General features: G+C 44.3%; 1 pseudogene; it reads left to right on the forward strand.

The window, feature by feature from the left end:
* LOC142964620 (coiled-coil domain-containing protein 60-like) lies at window positions 1-27,070 on the forward strand (annotated as a pseudogene).

Below are 27,070 nucleotides of genomic sequence, written 5' to 3' on the forward strand. Positions count from 1 at the left end.
CGTGCTCGGAACAGTACTGGGCGCCCGGATCCGGGTCGAGAGGAACCGGACTCCCTGGAGAGTCACAACCGCCGACAGGTGCCGCTGAGCCCGGCACGGCTGCCCGGAAGTGCCCCGGGGACCGAGTGAGGCACCCAGACTTCCCTAACACCTGGACACTAAACCTAAACTCGACAATGTGGGACAACAGCACGCGGTAAAATGTATTTTCAGTCATTAGCCTAAATAAACCTGCATGATTTCACTCAGTTTCAATACAGTTTGTTTTGTTTGTCTTTGTGTAGATAAAAGAGAGCGTCAGACTTTATAATATCTTCTCTCAGATGACTTTCCCCCCCATCTCGTGTAAACACATCATCACCAAATCATTTTGATGCCTTGAATCAGGATTAACTTCAAAGATGGCTGGCACTTTATTCATCTCACTCAAAATTAAAAATGGCTCATTTGAGAGAATCCAAACTCTCTCTCTCTCTCTCTCTCTCTCTCTCTCTCTCTCTCTCTCTCTCTCTCTCTCTCTCTCTCTGCCTCTCTCTTTTTTCCATTCCATCTGCTGCTAAAGATCAGAAAGTCTTCATGGTCCCATTAGACTCGTGTTTTTCCTCCCTTGAACTGCTAATGCCGCTGTCAAGTGATATTTTCATATATTTCTGTGTATATGTGTGTGATTGCTCTCATTTCATGGCAGGGTTTCTATCTCTCATTCATCCCCCCCCCCCCCCCCCCCCCCCAAACACCTTTCCCTCACCATCTCCGGGCTTCACAGAGCAGTCCCATCCAATGCCGGTCGCTTTTTTTAATGGACACTGACCGCCCTCAAGCACATCAAGTGTGTCGCAAATCAAAATTTTCCAGCCCAGATGAAAACATAATTTCGGACTTTCAGTCAGAGGAGGACGGGAAACACACCCATGACCCAGTTTACTTTGAACCGTCCTCAGTGCGACTGGAGTTGGAGAGGATCTCAGAGTTCGTTTTGAAGGCCCCGGTGGGCTCCGCAGAGTCAGTTTTCATAATCACCAACACAGATGCTGCGTCTGATCCCCCAAAGCCTGTTCCCTCTAACAAATGCATTTGAAGTAAGACATTGACAATTGTTCGATGATTACGGCCTTATGCTCGGGTGGGAGGGGGGAGTCACAGCGACTCATGAGGCTTCAAACAGCCACGGATCCACAGGATATCAGCAGCTAATGCATCAAGAGGGGGATGGAAGTGTCAAATGGCTGGTTTGTTCCTGTGGACACTGCATTCATCATAGTTATTGTGGTGCTGGCTCAGTCGCTGGCCGCGAATAGAGAGAGTCCGTATCAAACCTGACACATCAGAGTGGAGTGGCTTATCTATGGAAATGTATTTTTGGAAAGCCGTTTTTACAAGTTATTGCAGCCTGTGATGAGTCGGAAATAATGCGGAGTGATGCTTGAACCTCGATCTAACACTAAAACGACGCCATTGGGGGGAGAAAATTCATTCGCTGAATTGGTTTAGCCATGCCGGCTGTTGCCAATCCATTGTCTCTATGGCTACAGTGAACAAGAATTGCCCCGTATACACTGTAAATCACTAAGGAGGGAAAACAAGGCAATCTCATCTTCTGCGGTTTCCCGCTCTGTGTTATTGCATTTGCAATGCTTTTGATTCAGCTCTCGGTGGTGCCGTTAAGGCAAATGCAATAAGCGTTACTCCTGGGTGTTGATGGGAAATACACAGGCTTTTTTTTTTTTCGGTATGAATTGGAACATGCATTTTATTTGCGTGCATGCGGCCGTACAGCATTCATGTGCCGGGGTCTCTATTCTCTGGTGTCCACTGGAGTAGCAGAGAGGCAACAACAGTGTCCCGGTTTGACTCGAAAGAGATCTGCAGCAAACGAGCTCATCCATCAGCAGAGGCGCACGGGGGGACAAAGGAGATGATGATGGTGATGAGGAGGAGGAAGATGAAGAGAGACGGTGGGGCGGAGAGAAGCCCGGCAGTGAAATATGACGGCCGTGGCATTTTCGGCACCTTTCTTTTGTCCTTTTGGGTGCTGCAGCTCAAAGACCTGACATCAGCTCGGGTCTTGTCCAGTTCATCTGTAGCTTTGAATCTAAAAAGTCATGACATTTAGCGGAGTGCCATTTTTAACCATATTAACCACCAAAGATTCAGCATTTACACTCTGGAACTCAATTTTCTTTAACCCCTTTTCACGCAGTTTTTTCCCCCGAGCATTAAGATTGTAAATCATTCTGTCTGACAGTATCATACATATTCTGTATCAGTTTGTTCCAACTCTTCATCAAACCCAAGACTTCATGTTTTTATGGCTGCGTCATCATTAAATGGAAATATTCTAGATTCTAGAGTATCTTTGGAATCTTTGGTATCACCCCCGTTTTAAATAAAGAACTGTGAATTTGACAGCTTTCTACCAACTGAGATACCGGAGTGTGTGTGTGTGTGTGTGTGTGTAGGCTCCAAACACATTTCACAGACTCTCACATTACAGTCGAAATAGCGTTCTTCGTGATGTTAGGACGTGCTAACAATTGCAGATAGAGCACTAGTTCAGACCTATGGCTGCTAAGCTTTGAGTGAACAATCGCTTTTGGGGGAAGGGCTTTAGTCTGCGGCCAGTTCTCTGGTAGCGACTTGTCAATCACAAGGTAGCCCCGCCCTAAAGCATACCCTGCTTTATGGTCTGTTTGACTCTAAATGGACCATAACTTACTGAATGAACATCATGCTGTATTGAAGAAAACTTGAAACTAGCGATTGAGACCATAAACATAAGATACAATGTTTACTGAGGGAATACATCAAGCTAGAATTAGGGTCATTTTCTCAATGACCTCCATACAATCAGACTTCTTATCGCAACCAGAGGAGTCGCCCCCTGGTGGCCGTTAGAGGGAATGCAGGTTTAAGACACTTCCGCATTGGTTTCACTATCCTGAAGTGGAGGTTGCAGCCTGGTTGATACTGATATAATTTAATTTAACGTGTGTTTTTAACAGCTCGAGATTATGTTGGAAATAAGTATCCTCAGTTATCACCCGTTGGATTTAATCGGTTCTGTAGCTGCCTAAATTAGTCAAATGAAAGACCTGAAGATAGAACATCTTCATGAATATCCCGTCCACGCTAATGTCCCTTTTCCTCAACTCTGATGATTCATAGGCGACTACAGATGACCCACCAAAGATAGTGGACCGATCCATTAACAGCAACCCTCCAGATTCCACAGGAGAAAGTAAGGTGTGACTGTTAATCATTACGCCCACATTTACACTCCTCTCACACCCTGTTATCCAATTTACATTGCAGAAAACATCATTTTATCTCGCTTAAAGAGTTTTTTTTTTTTTTACTCATCGCAGTTAATTATGTAGATTAGATAATTTCCATATGCGATGTTATATTAGAGACGTAGTCTTTTACTCTTGACCTGCTGCCCAATTCGCCTCTGCAGAGGTCACATGGGGACGCGGCAGAGTCTTTCAGGTGAAACAGTGCTCTGAGTACTAGAGCTATACTCGGAAGACAATAAGATAATAGCTGCTTGTCCTTTTGATTTTATGTCTTTGTTTTTATGCACTTTCCTTTCAGAGCCTGAATTTGTCGCACGCAGGCTGGTGAAAGGGCTGATATCGTTTCCCTGAGGAAGCACCTGCATGGGCCACACCAGGTGAGACTTACATCTGGGGGTGTTCAAGCAAATATGGGACAAATGAATCCCGTCTGTTGGTGTAAACATGTGGTGTCTAGCTGCTTTCCCCCCCACTAAAACAGATGAGGACTGCAATAGCAGCAGCTATTTATGGGGGGAAAAAGGGAGGAAATCTGCAACAGTTTGCTCACTGCAGGTACGCTCTGCTTTCAGTGTCCTGCAGGCAGTGGAGTCCTGCCACTGGAAAAGCTGTGGTATTTGGTGTGTGTGTGTGTGTGTGTGTGTGTGTGTGTGTGTGTGTGTGTGTGTGTGTGTGTGTGTGTGTGTGTGTGTGTGTGTGTGTGTGTGTGTGTGTGTGTGTGTGTGTGTGTGTGTGTGTGTGTGTGTGTGTGTGTGTGTAACCCCCTAACCCCACCACAGGTTGCAGAGTCAAAATCCTCTGGGGGCAGCCAAGGGTACTTCCAACCGGCTGACATTTCTGACAGCCTCTGATAGAGCCCAGAGTGTTGAATTATTCATACCGGTGTTACGGGGAAAGGTTGCCATTTTCACAGGAGATGCTCCCCCCCCCCCCCCCCCTCCAGATGAAATGTGGCTGTTTATCCCTGCAAGTGAATACAGTAGTGATGGTTAAGGGCTGTGATGCCTTTAAGGCCAAACGGCAGCCCGTTCTCTTGTCAGCTCACTTGTTGAACGTCTCTACTGCTTCTCTGGCCAGAGTAAAAACTTCTTGAACTTATTCGGCCTGGTTTTGTTTTTCAGTTCGGACAGTTTCGTGGAAACAATTGCCACGTAGCGGGCTGTTTTTCCAGCAATTTCATGTTTCATAATGGCTGTCTATATATGAATCTGACCATTAGATCCTCTTGTCTCTCTTACATCTATCTTTCAGAGGAGATACAACATGTTAATTATTGCTGGTATTTTTGAACTTTAGAGAGAGAAACAATAGCTGTTTCCCCTTCCAGTTTTTATGCTAAGCTACGAAAACGTACCCTTCCTAAGCCCCGCCCCCTTTTGCTCTCTGCTCCAATAACCGTTGAGTAAGCTTGGAACCCGGTAGGACCTCGTTCAAGGTTCCTCTTTTCCTGCTATACTTAGATGGTAACATTACTATGTAAGTCACGTTACAATGTATATCGTCACAGTTACGAAAAACTTTCATTTTTGTGGATTGTTGAAGTGGTAGTGTTTCCGAGCACCAGAGTCCTTTTAGCAAACCTCTCATTTTACTGCAGCAGGGGTCTGACAGTCTGCCACGCTCAGTCCTGGTTCTGGTTCTCCCGTTGCCTCCCTTCCCTTCAGCAGGCCCAGTAATACAGCCTAGGCCTCCAGCAGCATGGTGTCGGCTCCCAGCGGAGCAGCGAGGCCAAGCTCTGCTCCTGGCCTGAGGAGGAGCCACTGCTGCCGGGCGCTGAAATTATTCTTTGAGATGCATAATTTTGCTCTGTTAAAATAATCAAAGGTGGGCCGTTGGGTCTAGTATCAGCTTTGCTTTACATCAGTGTTTGACGGATAATATGTATTGTTTGCTGTATGTTGAAGTTATCAGAACCACTCAAATGTATTGAGTTCGACAGTTCGACCATTAGTTCACAAGGTATATTTAACTCTTAGAAACCATTGTAATACTTACATAACTATGATGTTTCGTCAGATTTCAAACAAAGTCTTGAAAACTGGATGAGTTGAACACAGCTTTCCCCTTTCTCTCGTTTCTGAGAAGTGGTACGCAAAAGTGCAATAACACTTTGTGACATCCAGATATATGAAATAATGTATCCTGACATGGGAAAAAGAGCTCTACTCGTCAGATCTTCATTAATCCAATTCATGTCAAGAGGAGTATGAAAGAGTATTGGGAGGGGGGGGGGGTCATTGGAGCTCTTTGATTAAGGTCGGAATTCAGAAAAACGATCACGATTCTCAGTTAAAAGCACAAAAAATATCAGAAAAATTGGATGATAATATTACATAATATCAAATAATGTATTTCAAATGGCCCTAATCCTCCTCTGTAGGACGGGGATTTGTCACTTAATTTATGTAATCCCCCAAACACAGACACAGCTGTAATAAATGTCTCCATTTAAAGATGAGGGGGAAATTAGGACGCGCATTTTAAGCTGAATTTGATGTTTTCCTGCACCTCATGTTATTTACATCATGGTTTTTCTTTGCATCTTGGCACTGCTACCAATCCTCATACACCATGAACTTCTGTCACAACATGTAGGTGAACTGAGATGCTCCGTGGAAATATGTGGTGTGCTGATACAACGAGAATCCGGTTTGGGTTTCGTACTCGCTGTTTTTTTGTTTTGTCTCAGCAGACACCACAAAGCCCAATCGGCGTGTTCAGCGCCTTGCCCGTGGCATTCTGTCATTCATGACTGCGCCAGCTTGTGTTGCATCGTGCTCTGCCGTTTGTCTCCGGCGATGTTGACGTGAACCATCGCCACGCTGCCGGGAGTCCTGTTTCTCGTCACGTTGCAACTGGCGGATATTCTTCTGATGGATTCATAATCGGGGTTTAATTATGAAATGAGATTTGACGTCATGTCGCTGTCGCTCGCGTATCACACCCAACAAAATACCCCAATGCTAAAGGCTTTAATCATAACTTGTGTATTGTAATTTACGATGACGTGAGAGTCGATTCAGAATAAAGCCACAACATCTTAGTTGGTCTAATCACTGTGAAGATGCCTCAACCTTCCTAAAAACCCGATCTCTTTTGTTGCCTGGCAACAAGCTGCCACCCAAGGGCTCCCGTGATCTGATCTGTTAAAATAAAAACTGTCCCCGCTCCGCCACCACCCTCCCCCAACACACAAATGTCTACATTTTTTACATTGCAATCAATTTGCAGCCACCGATCAAGCCTCCCTTTCCGAGCATTGTCATCTTTAATGAGCTTTTCGAGCCAGGCTCGGATTTGTGCTCAAAATTCAGTCTCACAAAGAAGAGTAACTTGTTATTGACTGGAAGGACAGACGGTGAGGATGAGAAGAAAGGCATAATGGGGTTTCACTTCAGAGCGTCTCGGCTTTTCAAACACAAAAAGTTTCATTTATGTATTGATGATACATTGCTTCTTCACAATGCCTTTTTAAAATATCTTTTTCTTCTTGTCGCACCAAATTCTACCGCCCGTCATCTACTCGTCCGCTTTCTTCCGCCTGCTTCTTTCTCTCCCTTTCCCTTCGGCATGTTACTGTTCACCTTTCATGTTGCATTCAGACACGAATCGCTGCTCTTGTCACAAACATTTGTGCGCGCGGAGCATCAAACACCGGCGGTAAGACATCCACATGCCTGCCAGTTATAAGATATGAATCAATTAGAAGCTGAACTAAAAGCGAAAGAGTCACTTTAGCACAAAGAGCTAACAAAATGAGTCACGTCTGAGGCAAGGTCACTGAGCCGCCTCTCACACTCTTGGCAGCCGGCAGCTACTCCGGGGAACAACTTTTTTTTGCACATTCGCAGCTCCGAGTCATTAGCGATGCTGATAGAACCACACTTTAATTAAGACTGCTGCATTTTGGACTTGGATGTCACATCTGAAGATTAATAAGTAACATCAGGGGCGTGGCGGTATGCAAATAGAACAGACATGCCTCCGAGCTAAACTGGTGCGCTCTGCGTATCGCCGAAACGGAGCCAAATTAGCATGCTGGAACACAAGTGCTCTGTCCCCCCCCCCCCTAGCTTGAAGTGCTCGGCTTTACTTGTGGGCGAAAATATTACCAGCCAGCTCGCGTGCCAGATAACAAATAAGAACTGGAGCTGCAGAGGGGCTGGAACATATGCAGGCCTTTGTGCCTTTGCTTGCAAAAGGAAAGGGAAAGGTCACGAGAACATTGTTAGGTCACTGTGGCTCTGATCCTCGCTCCTCTTTCGCTTGTTGCGTTTATAAATCAGGAGATTGGAGCTGTTCTATTCACCTCGAGTCGCTCTGGACATCTGGGTTAGCGAAATGATCTCCAACAAACCCCAATGAATGCATTTCCCTCCTCATAAAAACATTTGCTAAATTTTGATTAAGTCGGGAACCTGCATCATATATGACGGTTTTATTAGGAGAACTGGATAGCATGTTCCAAGAAGATGCTCATTGAACACAACATCTGAAAAAGTTTTGTGCAGCTTTGCTCGAGCCTCGAAGGCCCTCTGCACATGCACATTAGTGTTTCTGCCTCTCGGCCCGTAGACTTTACGTTGAGATGATGTTACGAACATGAACATTTTCGTTCTAGGCCCTGGGGTAAGGTTTCGCAAATACAAAACCTTCATGGGTTAGAAATTCTCAACACAAAAATAAATAATTGACATGTTTACAGTTCAAGGCGTCCTGTCAAAGGTTTCACAGAGGCCTCTTTTAAAGTGGTGGTCTATGGGGCAGTACTGCAAGTGGCAACTGGAACAAATTGTCAGCCAAGCTGAGTGGTGGCTTCTATTAGCGCGTTAGCGTTTCCTTTAGACCCGCCTCATAGCCACACGATCTCAGGCTCATTCACACGAACAGAAGGAAAATAACTCTGGATTTGGACATTAGTGCATTTTACAACTTTTAGGACTTAATGATTTAAATAAGGCCTATTCAAGTGCTCATACTGAGAAGTTGATTAACCTAAAAAAATATATGATCCGCTGATCTGTGGACATTTCTTTCCCTATGTTAAGTATTGTTGGCCCAACGGCATCACATGACGGAAGTTGCAACTTTACGATGTAAAATTTGCTTCAAAGCCGGTAGCGCTTCTTGGAGCATTTTTTTTCTCTCTCTAACTGTTGCAGGATAAATGTAGTTTATTGTCTCCTTACTGCCACCAACTGGCGATCAGTGGAAGAGCATGAAACCGTGAGCAGGGATTCATATCTTGTGTGCATGAATATCTTGTGTGCATGAATATATCGTGGCACGTGCTGATAGAAAAAAAACAGACCCATTCACACGCTCCCTTTAAACGACTGATATTGGTAGTTTTCTAATTACAGTTTGCTTGAAATCATTCCTTTGGACAGCAGGATATTATCAAAGAAAACACTGTGATCATATCTTCTCCATTCACTATACTGAAAGTATATAAACAATAACACTGAATTATCACCCAATCCTAACAAACATTATTCTCCAGATATTGTCTCAGAGTCACAGTCATATTGGAATACCTGAGCTCCCTCCAAACATCAGCAACCAAAGCTGAACCACACTATTTATTTCGTTTGAAAGCACACACAGCAAAGTAATATTCCTTTTGAATCCCTGTTGATTCCAACAACTAAAGGATCACACGCCAACCTTGACTCTCCATTCCAGCTCGTCATGAAGAGCTTCATAGCAGGACACACTTTGACCTGCTTTTTGTCCGCCTCCTTCACCCAGAAGAAGGCGAGCTGCTCGTGTAAAAAAAAACAACAAAAAGAACCTCTGTGTTCCCTCGGTCCGTTCTGCTGGCAAAGTCACCTCGACAGTCGCTTCAAAGCGGCGTCTTTTAATTTTCCACCGCCGCATTAATGCAAAGGTAATTACGCGTGCAGCATGAGAAAAACAAGCAAACAGTGTTTGAGGAAAGGTTACGGTTGGAAGCTAAACCGCCATAATTAAGTCATTAATCTGGCCAGACGTAACACGTTTCTCCCATAATGCTCTAGTTAGGTGTCATTTGTGCCTGCCTGCTGTTTCGGTGTGCTCTGATTTGGATGATTTACAGTGCACACTTTGTGTGTGTGTGTGTGTGTGTGTGTGTGTGTGTGTGTGTGTGTGTGTGTGTGTGTGTGTGTGTGTGTGTGTGTGTGTGTGTGTGTGTGTGTGTGTGTGTGTGTGTGTGTGTGTGTGTGTGTGTGTGTGTGTGTGTGTGTGTGTGTGTGTGTGTGTGAGAAAGGGATTATTGTGAAGTCACGCAAGCACTTTTAAATGTAACTCATCGGCTTTGATGTTTTTTGTATGTCCAATAAAGACAGGAGATTAATGTGTACGCTTGGCATTTGTGGTTTATTTATTATTGTTTCTTTTTGTTTTTTTTCTTCTCTGTCCTTTGGATTGTTGGAAAGTGAACATATATCATCATTAAAGCACGCCGGTGATGCCCTGTATTTGTGACTCCCGCATGCGTCTATCTCTCTGCTTTGCAGACGTTTGGCATCAGCAATTGAGCGCGACCAGAGCTACTTCCACCACCTGCAGGAAGAGGAGGAGGAAGATGAGGAAGAGGAGGAAGAGGAGGAGAGGCAGCGGATGAGGAGGGAGGAGCAGCTGAGAACACAGCCGCGACCGACAGCGATTCAGACGGGTGAGGCCACGACTCACATCAGCTCAGTTTCACTTCTGGCGTAGTTTGTCAGTTTATCCTATTTTTGGAGTATTTGAAGCTGCACCAATCAACATTTTTATATAAAAAATGTACCAGATGACTAAAAGGGGTTGCTCCTTGTGACCAACACACAAAAAAATGAGCCCAGTCAGCATTTATCAGCCAGCAGAGTCAGATATTTCCCTCAAGAATTGGTGGGGACCAAAAACAAAGCTGAAAGAAGACTGATTCACATACGAATTGACTGTATTAACTGTATGAAATGAATGTTGCATCCTTAAAAGTAAAGAAAGAAACGTAAATACAGGTCAAACATACAGTTACACATATGACACTGTAGGCGCATATCACATTATATCCTCTGGATTCAGGTCTCATTCAGCAGCGCACACATTGTGGTTTAACAACAGGACGGACTGATGTTTAAAAAGGCCCAAAACACGACTCCAAAGGAACGCTAGTGTTGCTCTGTATCTGCTGGATGTGTAAAGAAGCACCTGAACACTTGATCGACGTATCAACTCTAAAAGGCGATAATACTTCCGATCTTCCTGCGTTCACGGCTTGTTTTGCTGCCCTAAAGTGGACCAAAAATAAATAAAACTATTGCTGTCGCAGAAGAATGATCCCATTTCTGTGCCTCTCGCTTTTCCTTCAGTTTTTTTGTCCAAACAAAAGAAATCTCTATTAGAATGTTGAATATTAATATCAAAAACACAAATTTTACTGATGCATTTGTCCGTTCAATATTTATTTTTCATTTAGTCGTATCGCAGAATTTCATGTGACATTTGATAAAAGTATGTTGTGGCCTATGTTTGAATTTCACAGGAGATTCGCAGAGCCTAAATATTGGTTTTGCAGACATGAAATGATTCGTTTTAATATCTCGTTTGAGAATCTTCAGATTAAGATCATAAGATTGAGCAGAAAATATTCATATTTAAATCATTAATAGCAGCTTTGAAAACATTCATACTTTGAATTCTTAGCAAACCGACACGCAAACTAAGATAAACAGTCTGGGCTATGTGAGGGAATTCAGTTAATTTAATGTTACCACCTAAAAATAACCCATCAATGCCCATCACATCATGCTCACAGCTCTGTATCTCCGCTGTGTTCAGGTGGCCTCTGCCGGCTGGTCGGGTGCGACTGAAGCACGGCCACGCGGGAAGAAGAGCCACTCAGCACGACCTTTCACCCCTGTCCATCACTCCCTGACCTCCCCTCTGCTGAGTGAAGAGTGAAGGTAAGGTTGCGACACACCGCACAGCCTGCTCCCTCGACAATATTCAAGATGGCGTCCTTTTCTTAACGAGCCGTATATATCTGCTCGAGTGTTTTCTGGTACTCAAGGTCAGAAGCTGTCTAAGAGCTTCTTCTTTTTTTTTTTGCATAACCCGCTCGGCGGCCTCCATCCGAGCAGCTCGACGGCAGCGGCGCATTCTGTTATGTTGTGATATATTCTCTACGCCCTGTAGAGGCCTAAAGAAAAAGGTGAGATGTTTGAAAAGAATGCGATTGTAAGGAATCACTGCATTTATTCCACCCTCTTGTGTCTGCCAGTGTTCATCCATTTGATTCATGTCAAACAGATGTGTTACTACACCTCAGCAAACATCAAACAGAGGAAAACAAACAGATTGCTGAATATTTAATGCAAAACATCTGACACTGACAGATATTCGCCATGCTTTCATTTTGTATTTCTTTCATACGGCGGACTCCTTTGATGCCCCGTGAACCGGAGCTAACCTCTCTGCAAAAAACACGTCAGAGAAAGTTTTCTCTCACGAATCTGCCTTGTTAGAGAAACTCAGGTGTTGGCTGACAATAAACACACACACACACACACACACACACACACACACAGAACTCTGGTTCACAAAAGCAACATTTAGTGGTTTCTGCTCTGCTTTGATCTTGTCTGGAGGATTTGATGCCAATGCTGCATACAATCCACAAGTTCAGGCTTTTGAACAAATGTAAAAATACAGTATCACATTGGGCCTCATGCAGGGGAGCCGTAAACAAACACATTTCCTCTATTTGTCTGTAAATATTCTTATTTTTTTATTCTTTCTCTTAGGTGCATACAATTGTACGATTTCTTTTACTTTTTTTAAAGAAAACATAAAAAACGCATGAGTATCATATCATCAAATTTAGATTACTATATGTTTTAGAGTGACTATAATGATTGGATTATTAAATTGTGGGCTAAAGAAATATTATTGATCCCAATGAAGACTATTAAAAACGCTTGGATGATATTGTGATTCTTACACACTGCTATTCGCCAGCACAGACGCTCTGGACAATCCTGTTCACATTTAAGTTGAATTAACAGTACCTCGATTTCGGTACTGCTGAAGTTCTTCTTCTTGCAGCCTTTTTGGGTGAAAGCCGCACGCCTCCAATTTATGATGAAGTGGGATTCATCATTCAGCATCTGGAGGTGGCTTCTCTTATTCTTTAAGAGGGAAATATAGGAAAGATTGAAGAGAACTAGAGCAGTGGCCGGTTCGGAGTGGGCTGATTGCTTGGCCACTGGAAGTGCTCATTCCAGGGTTGTCGAGAACCCGCTCATTGCTCTTTAACTCCAGGGAAGGGAGGAAGAGTTTGGTTGTAATGTTAGTATATCCATCATCCAGCACCAAAAGTGAACTGAGGGCAATGAGCCGCAGGCCTTGAAGCCCCGCTCTCCGTGCAATGTTTATTAATATAGAAAGTGTACAAATTGCACCAAGTGTGAAGCAGATTGGACGGACTGTTGTCGAGATATGCGAATGAAGCACACGCGTAAACACACCGAGATTCCTTACTTTATAGTCAGATGATACTACAGCAGACATCATATCTGCACATATATCTGCATCATATCCTGTTTGTTCCGGGGATGTTCGCTACCAAATTTAGTGACAACTGCTCAAAATTTGAAGGCCGAATAGCGGGAGAAAAAGACGGATTCAGGATGGCGGACAAACGATTTACACGCAAGCGGGCGTGGCTTAAATACATAGATTCGTGTCAAGAACAAATGTTGTTTTTGAGACTCCCAATTCAAACGTTAAAGCGCCACCATCTGGCCACATTGCACCACACTGAACAAAGCACTACCTTGGGTCTCCGGCAGCACACCCACCAGGTGTAGATCGGACGAAACGGTTCTGGAGATATGCAAAGAACACGCAGACAGACTGATTCCTGGCTTCAGACGAGACTGCCTGAGGCTCGTTATGTCGTGACAGGCGTAGTGTGTTTGAGGAGGATTTAATGGCAAAGCAGGAACATTTTAGATTTCAAACTAAGAGACACCTGCACCGGCAGTTCCCTGAAGAGCTAATATATGTTTAGAGGAAATCCTCTGTGTTTTACATCCGTCTGTGCACCGTTCCACGGGGACACATCTGTTTATGATGCATCACCTCCAACTCAACATGCATTTTCCTCCGACACTGCATTATTTGCCGCTTCCAGAATGCAGCCTTGTTTTTTTGGCGAGACCTCTGGAAAAACAACAACCCCGTTGGAAGGCCTTTGCCTGACGTCTGACGGATCCTAATCGAGCAGACAATCTAACGGCCTGGTCGATAATGAAAAGAGCTCGGAGCGACCCGGGACCAAAGCAGAATTTCATATTGTGTCTGATGTGTTTGGAGAGATCATGGGAATGGAGGCGGTCGTGAAGCCTCGAAGCGTAAAAGTGTCGGGGTGATGGACGGTGCCGCTTGACCGCAGGTGACGCCGCGTAACCGCGCTTTTAGAGAGATGCCATGTTTTTTTGCGTTGGTTGCAACGACAGCAGCTCTCGTTCTGAAGAGTCGGGCCTCTTTGTGTCCCGTTTCCATCCACTTCTTTTACACGCAGCAGAAGACCTGACTGGAATTGAAGGGTGTTCGGTGTGATTGGTTTTGCAGTGTCTATTTTTTGCCAGTAGAGGGGGCAATCCACCATTACTTAATGTAGTCTGTTACGCTTGCTGGATGAAAGATACTGTCTTTCATCCAGCAAGCGTTCTCTCACTGAGCTTTGAATGCAAACCACCACCAGAGGGCGACATAACTCCTTTAGTATCGATCTGGAATTCACCTGCACCTCATATTTCATTTTTATTTCACCTCTAATCTCTACGCAATTGCGTATTCATCATATAGACCAGGCCGGTGTAATGTTGAAGTTCCCCCATCGAGTGTTACCCTCCTGTTAATATGATAGCGCCCCCCCTGGGTGGTTAGGGTGAGGGATAAGGGTTGGTTCATGTTCGGGTAGGGAGACGGAGAGACAGTATTCGACAACACCGGCAATGGAGACAGATACATTTAAGTAGGACAAAAATGCAATCTTGGACCTGCACCTAAAAAAGGGATTATAAAAAATGTGTCATTTTTATCCTGTAAATATGAGCTGGATAATTTGACGCGCACTTTTTTGGCTCTCTGTATCTGTATCTAGACGTTGACGCTCTCTGTGTTTGTGTGCTCTTGCAGGAAGATCATCTACCATCAGCTCTGCTGTCTTGAGTCGGCATGCTGGAGGCCCCGACTCTGGATCGCCACGGCAGAGTCGGCCCGCTCGCCGCCTGCTGGGACCCCAAGTAAGTTGTTCTGGGGTCAAAAGGTTCTTCCCACCCACACACAACCTTCCAGTGGTCAGTTAAAGCAAACACTTGAGGAAGTTGCTTTCTAAAGCTGCCTTCGCGGCAATGCCTAATACCTAATCAACTCGCCCAACTCGTTTTGCTCCAACTACCAAAATACAATTTTGACTTTTTCGACTCTGGTGGATAATGTTTTCAATGCACCTTCTGTGAAAGAGTTTATAGACATCGCGTCTCATGATTTCTTGGTACTCAAGTTAAAGGCCACAACGGTGCATCTGAATAGTTCTTTTTTTAATTTTGCAAATATGCTTTGAATATTTGTTAAAACATCAACTGTGTAATGTTTATGCTTATGAATGAGTAATCCTGTGTTCATCGTTGACAGGATAATGAGACACCAAAGCACACAGAGCGTTGGGATAATGTCTTCACACTACACATACATAATACATTAACCGTCATTTACTATTTCGTCGGTGATTCCACCGCCTGGAAAACACAGGAGTGACACATCCATCAGCGATCGGGCTGGTTGCGGGCGCTGACCTCTGCATGCTGACCGATGAGTAACTTCTGTCAAACCCGGCAGTGTTTTTAATGCGAGCCACCTGAAGAGACGCTGCGTCTGTACTGTGGAGGTGCCAGTGATGAAGGGTGGCGGCGATCAGGAGCCGCGGGGCGCGAAGCTGACAGTGCTGGATGAAATGTAAAAGTCCAAAGCTCCGGAGGGGGTCCGGGCTTAGCGAGGAGATTGCATTCTTCCATCTTCGCCCCCCCTCCCTCCAGGTCTCAGCTCCTGTGATATTGACCCACCACAGGGTGTCGAGAGTGAGGAGACGGAGAGGAAGTGCAGAAGCAGCAGCAGCTGTGTGGTGCTTAAAGTCACATGTTTAAACCCACAGGATTGATGTTACTTTGCATCTGTAGTCTGCTGTGATTCCTCGAAGGCAGTTCTTTCTTTCTTTTTCTTTTATCCCGCCGTGATATTGATCTATGATGATCTTTGTGCTCTCCAAGTATCAGAGGAGACCTGGACTCAGAGAATAGATTAATTCATAAAGTGTAAAGGCGAATGTACCGCGCTCGGTCACACTGGCTCCTTGTAGAATGTAGTACAGGCGTGTTACTGCACCCCCCCCCCCCTGTAAGCCTTGAATAATTGATAGGAAAAGAAAAGGAAAGAAGGAAGGAAAAGAGCTACAAAGTGATTTTTTTTTTGGTTCCCAAACGTCGCCTCCAGGGCCTTCACTCAGCTTCAAATCCAATTTCCCAGAAAGTCTTAAGCTTTATGGAGCAAATGATACAGCTGAGGCATTACTGTACAGGAAGACAAGGAGCGGATGAAATGAAACATTATCACAAGGTTACGACACTGCTGGGCTTTCCACCGGGCGGGCAGCTCTGATGCCGGGCATCAATCTAAAGCGCCGCACATGTTTTTTAAGGATAAGATGAATTATGATTTTGATAATGGCCGGAGCGACTCTCGAGCTGTCTCTGCCCCAAAGGCTGGTTTTTTTTCGACTAGCGGTGAGTCGCAGAAGGTCGGCGTACTGATGATTGTGTCACAACACCCTGACCGAGGCCCGACCACGATTAAGCTGCTGAAAAAAGAAAGAGCCATTGAGAACAGATGGGAGCAGTTTGTTTCAACCAAGGTATCCCTCAATCTTATTTACTTTTTTATTATATCATTTATTTTATTATTATTCTTTATTATTGTTATTATTATTAATCATATTGCCAAAGGTTTGTGGACATGTCCTCATCGTACTTCTGCCTTCTGAACCCAAGTTCCAGTTAACGGATGAGTCTGGTGATTTTATATTTTCTTTACTGTCAATAAATCCCATAAAAAGACCAAAATAACGACAAACTTCTACTAAAAACTATTGTCTGTTAGGCCAAAGTCTTTTATATCTTCTTCTTTGTCTGCGTCACAGAGCTCCATTAGTTGTCCAAAAACCATTAAAACACATGAATGAGCCACACAGTTGCACTTGCAATGGCACACTAACAATAAGTGGGCAATTTCTTTTGGAAATGTTGAAGCGCCAACGTACCTCCATCTTACAGCCGTTAGCAGTTTCGCTGCCTGTTATTTACGGTATAGTTTCGATCGATTTTTTTTTTCCCCTTCACTCAGCCTCTGATTGGCTGGTACTCGATGCATTCTTTGCATAATTTGTTAAGCTCATTGCTGCAGAAACGAGATTGGTGGAAGGTTGGTAGGATTAATGATTTCAACTCAGATGTGGATGTTTTCATGAGGAACGCAGCCTTCTTGCACAGAGAGATGTTTTATTTCAACCTTGCTGTGGACGTTGCCTTGATGGAATAAATTACAGATCTGTTGGAGATTTCAATTTTGATGTGGTGTCATGATTAAACTTAATGTTAACGGCAAACTGATTAATAAGAACATTTAAAAATGGCTCTTCGGGTTAAAAAGGTATAGCTGATGTTTAAACGTTAATGGTGTCTCCTACATTGTAGCAACAGTTTTGGGACGGCCCTTTCATGTCTCAAAACCACATTGCCCCCCCGAGCACAAAGTGATGTTCATCAAATCTGGCCAAACGCCTTCACCAACAGGTGTAATGTTCGTGTGTCCACATACTTTTTGGCCATGAAGTTTATTCATTGTATCCGTGTGTCCCTCCTCCGAGTTCTGGACAAACTCTGATCTCAGCAGAAGGTCGGATTTTGCCGAGAACTTATCTGTCAAAGTCCTCCACCTGCCACGCTGGGCAGAAAGAGAGAAATCCTGGACTGTGCCACCCGGCTTTACCGTGCACACACACACACACACACACACACACACACACACACACACACACAAAAAGAGAAAGTCAGGTGCAACATGCTCGAGAACTAATAGACTCTAAACCTTAAATCTTAAAGCACAGACTCATTTACTTAAACAGTCAAACATGCATACTTACACTCACCGACTGACTCAATGAGCAAAACGCATCTTCACACACACACGCACACACACACACACACACACACGCACGCACGCACGCACGCACGCACGCACGCACGCACGCACGCACGCACGCACGCACACACACGCACACACTCTTACTCCTTAGGGGATGGCAGTGTGTGGCAGTAGAGGACATTTGGAAAGGTTGCTGAGGTGTTGTGCTTCCTTCCACGCTGATAATTAGGCTGATGGGAGCGTCACACACTTCAGGCCCTGGTCTTCTGTGACAGACAGATAGGGAGGAGAGAGAGGGTAGAGGGGGGGGGCACGTCTGGCTCCTTTCTGTTGCTCATATGTCGTCCTCACTTGGTAGAGAGATCTACCTGTGTGTGCATGTGCCAAGCGGCCGCATGTCAGCTTGTCTGTGTGTGTTTGTTCTCCACAAGCAGCTAGTCTGAAGAATTCGATTTAAGCTTGAAGGAGAACAGATTCTAACTTTTACAAAAAAAAAAGCTGTTCTTATAGAAAAGTTTCACCATCACTGGGTTATTTCGTTGTTTGCTGGTCTGCTTTGACTTTTCCTCATGAATAACTGTCCAAACGCAGATGGCCAGACCTCACACTGGGATATTTCTAGCATGGAGAAAATGGAGCTTGATGGAAAAACACAACATTGAAAAGATTTAAACCATCAGAAGTTACCGCCAGGTTTTTGGCGAGTCCCTCAGAACTCGTACCAAGAGCCCCCATTCTGTGCTGACATTCAGCAGAAAAGGGGGCAATTAAAGATTCTGCGTTGACAGGAGCCTCAATGGATGTCAATGAAAGACGGCCGTTAGAGGCGCTGTGATTTGAGTTTTAGCCGTTAGTGACACATGTTTGTGCAGAAAGCGATACTGTGTTTTCAAGTGTCAGTGAATATGTCAAAAGTACAATGAAGCGTTTTTGATGAGAGAACGGGTCGGCTCAGCAATAAAAGAGAACTAATCATATAAAAGATACAATTAGATGAAAAGACAATAGTAAGATATGGTGACAATGATAGGATGACATGACAATGAGATGAAGGGCTGGAAAATCAAATATCACAATATGTTTGACCAAATACCTCGATATCGATATAGCGACGATATTGTAGGGTTGACTGGTGCTTTCACAAAATAGTTACACGGTGAGATTTTTGTTAGATAATCATCATGATGTGGATACTAAGACTGAGTGGGTAAAGGAGAACAATAGAGCAGTCTTCACTTGAATGTAATGCAGCCTTTAAAACAACATTTATGCCATATTAAAATATCCCAAAACATGGACGATATCTATAGTCTCATATCACAACATCGATATAATATCGAAAGATCGGGCAGCCCTAATAATGTGTACGATAATAAATATAGCACGTTACACGTGTGGAAACGAGGATTGTGCGTAAAGATAAGTGACAGTATCTCCAACAGTATCGCACAAATGTCGTGAGGAAAAGGAGATAAATAGGTAAATAAATTGATTCAAATACAGCACAAGGGAGGTGATTGTTTGTGGCCTAGATAGCAGCGGTATGATGATGAAGTGCATTCTTATGTGTGGTTTTCCCGAAAAATGTCAAACTTTTGACTGAAAGCAACAAGCTCGTTTCAAAAGACAACCTGGCAAATGTGAGGAACAACGAACCAAATAAGATCAAATGCAGCGGTTGAGATAAAGTTATCACACCAGAAACACAAACAGCTGATCACTCAATACTATAACTCTGAGCAGTTTAGTTTGGCATTCAAACAATAAATCATACAAGCTAAAATAAAATATAAAAGAGTATAAAACTGACAAAACGTAAAAAAGGTTAAAAAAATACACCACATTTTAATTAAATCTAATATAGTGAAGATAATGATGTTATTCCACAGTGGATTTCTCTTCACTGATACTCCACTGTAATCTGGCAGAAAAGCTTTGTTGTACTGACCTCTATGGGTTGAAAGTACAATAGTTTGTATAGTTGCATTCTGTTTTCTAAGACGATAAACTAAACACATTCTTTCTTTTTTTTTATGAATCTACTCTCGCTCATCCCAAGCGCCCCTACAGCTCCTCTGCTCGCCTCCCCACCTGCAGGAAGTCTTCCTTCACGAGCGTGGCCTCCCTCCCTGCCCTCACCTCCCTGTCCTCACCTCCCTGTCCTCACCTCCGTCACTGTGGGCAGCAGCAGTGTGTCCTCTCTGGTCCAGGTCGCTGAGGAGGACAAGAGGGGGACAGACCAACCTCCCGCAGAGGGTAAGTTGTCGAAATCGGAAGTTTCAGCATATATGAGAGCTGTACAAACGAGCTCATGAACGCAAAAAAAAGGGCTCCTCAAAGGGTTACATCTTTATGAAAATGAGGCACGGGGGGGGGGGGGGGGGGGGTAATGTTAATACCCACAGTCTGCACATGAGACACATTTCAACACCAAGCGTGAATGGAGGTGTGTGGTAAGCAGGGGTGGAGTCTGCATGCAGTCACATTCACTCATCTCTTTACTTGTTGACGGGAAACACAGCACGGAATAGAGCCCGTCCATTTCTCACCAACACTCGACACACACACGCACAACCATACCAATGTTTGTGGCAACCCTGCTTGCTCAGAAGGACTTCATTCATTCCCTGCATCCTAAGAGTAACCCACCGTTTTCCCTCACCTCCAAAAAAAAAAGCCATTAAGGTGGGACATGTCCACCACAGCCTCGTTCACACGTAGTTCCCGATAAATTACTGTGAAAAACCTTTCAGGCACCGCTTGTGATTTTCACTATTACGTTCAGGAGCATTTCCGTCGTGCGCGTTTCTTAAACATGCCATGTTAATGCTGGAATAGATGGGGCAAAGGACAGTCCAGCAGATGGCGGTAATGCAGCACTAATGGATGCCAAGTGACAAAACCCATCAGAACCAGGCCGCAACCTCCGGTTCTGTAAAGTGAGGCCAGTACGGAAGTGTCTTAAACTTGCTTTCTCTCTACTGGCCGGCCGGGGGCGACTACTCTGGTTGCAGAAAGAAGTCTGATTGTATAGAAGTCTATGAGAAAATGACCCTCAGTAAACATTATGTAAACACGATATGTTTACAAGAAAACATTTGGGCCTCTGTAAGTGGAGATTGTCTGAAAACTGCATTGACATGATGTCTTTCTGAAAAATGACGTAATCTTTCATTTATGAGAGAAATTTTGACTCTTTCCTTGTTCTTGGCATGACACTGAAATGCAAACAACAACACCAAATAATCATTGAAAACATACCGAGCACATCCTAAACGTCTTGACTTCTCATGTCACAAGTCAGCATTAACTTTAAGTCAGCATCACACCCTAAACTAGACCTGGAAGAACAAAAGAACCACCAAAGAACAATCTCTCTTCACAGAAACAACCTCGCTGTGAAGAAAGGAAACTCAGGATCTGTTCACGCGCGCACAGAAAACTCAGCCCAGTTGTCATAGAAACAGCAGTTTGACACGAACTTATGATCGCAAAGCCTTAAAAAGTCACTTTATCCCTGCAGCTAGAGAAAGAGATAGCTGCCTACCGAATTCCCTGTCCAGCCTCATGAACACACACACACACACACACACACACACACACTGTCTCTCACACACACACACACACACACACACACACAAACACACACACACACACACACACACACACACACACACACACACACAGACCCACCACCTGCTGAGTCTGAAATGGAAACCAAAATAAGAGCTGGGTCTGTTCCACTCACTACTCAGCTGTGTGATCAGAGCTCAGCCCTCCTGTACCTTGCCTGCGCTGACTCCCAGAGTGCACTGCTTCGGGGCTTTTAGACCGGAGCTATTAATTAGTCATCTGATCCCCCCCCCCACACACACACACACACACACCCCGCCTCCTGTAGATTACAGGTTTCATATCATTACCTCCTGATGAAAGACTGCTCAGCCAGCCGTGGCTGCCTGAGTCACTGTCAGGTTGTTGTTTCTTCTTTTTCCGTCTCCATTACTCTCTCTTTCTCACATATTTATTCCACTCCTCCCTCCCTCCCTCCCTCCCTCTCGCTCTAATCATAAAAGGAGTCCAAAAATCAAAGGATTAATTCAGCGCCATTGGTTTAAAGCAATTAACTGCTGTTCAGGCTAATCCCCAGAGTTATGTCTCAAATCCAGAAATTAGCCACTGGAGAAGCGCCGCTCTGCCCACACTACATTGTTTTGCCTGGTACATGAATTTGAAAGAGGAGTTTTAGACTTTGGGAAAGAAAAATAAGTCGTTTTTCAAACTCTTTGATGAAAAAAGGAATCGTCAAACTTTGAATGATTAGGTTTATTTTGCATTCCAATGCCTCCCTCAGTAGTTTTCTTTTTAGTTAATCTGCCGCATTCATTTGGGATAATTACAATAAGAACTCTATTTATTCAATGTAAAACCAGCCAATTTGCAAAAGTTATTGGCTATTAGAGTTTTGGCTGCAGGTTTTTTTTACAGCTATTCCTCATGAGAAATCCTGCTATACATTTTAATAAGCGCCTCGTCGGCCCGATTTGCCACACTGTGATTAATTTTGTCACAGCTCATAGAGAAGTTGAGTCGTTTAGGCTGGTATTTAACAGTTTAATGAATGCTTTATGCTCTCGGGAAGCTTCGTGAAGATTTATTGTGTCATCAGCGTGTGTGACATCTATGTAGAAACCAGCAGCTGATCCTTCAGTGGGATGACATACACTAGATAAACATGTTCATTTCATGGTGTAGTAGCAGCATGTGAACACCAGGGGGAGCTGTGGGATTAGATATGCAAACACAACACATACAGAGATATATTTGTTTTGATTTGTGGAAATACATGCATTACAGTAATACAATACACAAGATCTAATCCGTTTTTTGCACAATTTAGCCAATTTACATTTCTATTATTTCTATTTCTACAACATATGGCGACTGAAGGGGGCAGGAACACAAGTAACAGTTAGCCGTTTGTGGGGTCCTGACAGCACAGGGCAGGAAATCCATCAGGCAAAGTTGAAGGCAGGCTGTTTTTATTCAGCACGTTTCATTCAGACTTGATGTGCTTTAGATAAAAGTGAAAAAGGAACGAAAGACGGAGAAAAAATAGCAATAAGCATTCATAAGAAGCACACAGGAAGGTGCATCAATTGTTACAAAGGACGTAATACTCATAAAAACAGAAGAAGAAAATGTTTAAAGAAATCAGAATCTGGGCGCATCTCAATCATCAGGGAGGAAACAGCTAGAAGCTGTGTGTGTGTGTGTGTGTGTGTGTGTGTGTGTGTGTGTGTGTGTGTGTGCTGTACCTGTTTATGAACTGACCTTTGGGTACAGCAGGTGTACCTGGTGAAATGAGAGGTCATAAATTACTCAAAGTTACACATTCAAAATTCATTATGTTGATCTGTATACTGAGGCGGGATGCAGGAGTGTGGGGGTTTCATTTGAACCACAGAGAAGTGCTCTGTATGGAGGGAATGCATTAGATAAGAGGTGAGCCTTCTTGGGAGCCGACTATATTCCTGAATCATACAGTGTACAAACCCTGACTTGACGTTACTCCTGCCTCAGAAACTCTGCTTGAAAATGAAAGGAAGAGAGAGTTACAGAGGTATAATAAAATGCAGGGATGAAAGAGACGAGCAGAGAAAAGGGTTTAAATAAAGGTTGTTTTTTTAATCTCTAGGTCTCCGGACACTTTCAGATGTCCACCAGAAAGTCAAGAGAGAAAGCCAAAGCTCACAAACCAGCTGGTGAGTTCATCTTGCAAGGATCTACATTTTAGCAGAATATCCGTCTCGTGACTTTTATTTCAGCAGCCGGAAAAGATAAACACGGTATAAAAGATAAACACGGTATAAAAGATAAACACGGTATAAAAGATAAACACGGTATAAAAGATAAACACGGTATAAAAGATAACGGCTACCGGCCTACTGCCATAAATCCTAAAGTTCAACCCCTGACCGCTGTCGTGCCTCCCATTACGATGGCTAATGTAGCCGTAGTAGCCGAGGCTTTATTTCCCGAGATCGAAAGCAGCTAATCCTAAAGAGGACAAAAGTCCAAGCCCTCGTGACCAGCACCGGCATTCCCGTGACCCTGGAATGTGTAAAGAGAAGAAGAGCAGGGAGAGGAAAGCTGCTCAACCTGTACCCGTCACACTCGCTCTGTGGTGACAGCCCTTCAATTTGTGCTTTCTATTTTTAGTCCCCTTCATCTTCATTCCTGCTCTGGCCTTTTCACCTGTTTTAGAGGCAGTGATCTGAAAGGCTATGTCAGGAATGCGCTGTAAAGCGTCGGTGGAATTGTGTTGTGGGCGAGGGGACTAAAGGGCATGTTGTAAAATGTTATCATGGACATTTCATTGGTCCTTTCCACCTGATATTTACCTCGGCTGCACATGATTACCACCATTCAGTGACTGATTACATGTTCCATTACATGTTCCAGATGACTATTTTCTCAGCCAGCTTTTTCAGTAATTATTGGTCTGCATCGACATTTGTGCTTTGAATGGTTCATGTGCAACATGTTTAAAACCGTACATTACATTCTATTCACTTGTCTTCATGCAACTAAATGTTTAAAACATATCAGCACATAACAGTCATAACTAAAAAGGTGCACTTAGTAAGGTGCAGATCTCCGGCAGGTGTGTCTGCAGTGACCGCTGCTGTATTCTGTGATTGAATGAATAAAACCCATAATTGGCAAATCCCCCGTCTAGACACTGAAGGGCAGAAAGGAGTCCAAAGACACACTTTGCTTCAAACTCAAAAGCTGCAACATATGCAAGCAATCGCTGTAAAAGACATTTCATACAATCTTGCCAAAAACACAATTAAGTTGCCGTCGATGTTCTCAGCAGTGTGCGTACTGGTGGTTTTCTTTTGACACGTTTTATAAGATAAGATAAGATAAGACGATCCTTTATTAGTCCCGCAGTGGGGGAATTCACATGGGAGTTTGCGCCCCTCAACGTATTCATCTACGGAAACCTTTTTTGAAGGCTAACTGTCAGATTTGTTGCTGTATTCATTTTCACCGTCAGGAGGAGATCTGTCGCGGGTGTGGTCACGTGTGCGTGAGTGAGTGAGCGTGCCCCTCCGTGTCTGTCCACGGCTAATCTCGCATTCTGCTGCAGCAAACTGCATAATATATTTTGGGTGGCCAGTTATTACTGCATGCTCAAGGTCCTCTCGAGGTTGCGGTGCACTTACACTTTCTCAAAACTCCTTTTATTGTCCGTCCGATACGGCCATTCACTGCCTGCTGACTAATCACTCACGACTCTTCACCGACCCCCGGCCGGTAGGAGCAGCGAGCGCTAACGCAGCTGAGTGCATCGCCGACCCCCAGCCGCTACTCTGACACAGTGGGGGGGGGGGGGCAGTTATCTCGCTTTTGGTGTTTTGGACAGTGATTTTGGCTAACAGCTAACAAAACCCAGATCATGAGAACACACGTGAAAGTGTTTTGGGCGTTGACTGCTACATCCAGTCTCACTTTCAGTCTTTTTCCAACAATGACCCATCCCTGTTTAACCAGTCTCTTCGATAAACAAGTCTTGCTTGTTTAACCGTCCTTTGTTTCATCTGAGTCCAAAACACAGCCTCCAGGCTGGACGGACAACCGAACCGGGTCCAAGGCCACGAAGAGTTTTCGGCCTAAAAAGTGCAACTGCACCTGCACGCATGCGTTAGAAGTAATTGAGGATATTTGTTTTGTCATGTCTGACCTGCAGTGTGTGACCTGGTTTATTGTCGCTGTCGAAATATTATACCTTCATCGTATTCTGTTTATGTGAATGATTGGATGTTTTGTTTAAAGATATAATTAACAACAATTATTAGGTTAAAGTGCGGATTTTCAGCTTGATGTTAACATCGGTTGAACAGAGTCGCACCTTATAAGTAGTCCCCCAGTTGTGCAGTGCAGACAGTCATCCTATCTATAATCTGAAGGTGTTTGCCTTCATATATTTGTTCATATATTATTCATAGGCTGATTTATACAACATTTTATTCCTACAAACATCTGGAAATGTATACAAATGGATGTAAACCGCAACTTGACTGGTTGACTCCGGATGTACAGTTTCGAGCCCTGTGTCACGTGACTGAATCCCAGGGCCTCGTCAACAGACAACAACTTCCTCGTCAACAGACCTGCATGTCCCAAGAGATGAAGGCCCCAAACAGCGACACTAAAAACAAGCCCGGCAACAATATGTGGGATGCAACCTGCTGGAGACATTATCTCGTGTGGAATGTCGGGGGGTTTGGGAGGTTTACTGGGGTCGGGGGAGGGGAGGTCAGATGTGTGTTTGCACTCACCTGTGGAACTGCATGCATATGTGGAATGCATGTGTGTTAACATGCACATTAGAGCTAATAAATACCATATTCTTTTGTGTGGTAGCATGATGTTACCAGTGGATCTGATAACACTCATGCTGTCGTTTACGTCCAGGCTGTGTCCACTCTGCTGAGCAGCCTGCCCGAGGAGGTGTGCAGGGAGCGAGCGGGGAGCCGGGTGCTGGAGAGGCTGACTGGTTTTGCAGAGCAGCAGACCCTCAGGGTTCGACCTCGGGTCTGAAGGAGCTCTGCCTGCCTGAGCTGCGTGTGGCCATCAAGGTACACGAAACTAAAGTTACAGCAAACTGGCACGGAATCGCAGCAACAAATGATCATTTCTCTCCCACAGCTTATACTGAGAAAATGACAGATTGTGAACACAACTCTGCATGATCAAAATACAAAGACTGTCGAGTTCTAGATTAACATTTTCAGACCAGCTGAAATTGTCACAATCATACGTTACATTGATGTTTACAACTGGAATCTGGGCGAATTGTAACGTGATGCTGTGTTCTGAGAGACGATTCAAATCTGAATGGAGGCAATTGTTGCCAAATTCTTATTGCAGTTGGGTAGCAGATTAAAGATGATCTCGTTAGCTCCCACCATAAACATTCTGTAATGATGCATTTCCATGTCGAATAGTAGCGATTCAATTGTGGGACTTTATTTAACTCCTCTCATCTTCCCCCTAACTTTAAGCCCGACAGCAAACTCTCAGTCACTCCCACCAAACCATCAATTAGGGACGAGCCCCACTCCCAAAACGAAGAGACTCCAGACCCTCTGAACACGCCTCTACCGGTCAGAAATGAGGGGGAATAGATCCTTCCCAGACTCCTGAGCAGATAGCTGACGGTGTAATGACAGGACGCCGGCTGGTAAATGACACCGGAGCACAGTAAAGTTAGTTTACTGGTTTAGAGGTTCTGTTTCTTTCTGTCTATCTCTATTTAAACTATCCCTCACCCATTACTCTCCTTCTCTGTCAGATTGCCACGGAGCACGTTGTCCAGATGCTCAGGGACGAGTACGATTCCTGGTTGTGTTCAAGGGTCGCTCTGCCCCCCACAGTGTCACCGCGCCCCGCAAACACCAGGTGAACCACACTCATTTAGACCTGGAGGACGAATAGATGAAGGGAACACTGGGACACCAGGGTTGTAA

This window comes from Anarhichas minor, unplaced genomic scaffold (assembly GCF_050575085.1).
Source record: "Anarhichas minor isolate MPS153535 unplaced genomic scaffold, ASM5057508v1 ptg000030l, whole genome shotgun sequence".
In the NCBI taxonomy this organism is placed as follows: Eukaryota; Metazoa; Chordata; class Actinopteri; order Perciformes; family Anarhichadidae; genus Anarhichas; species Anarhichas minor.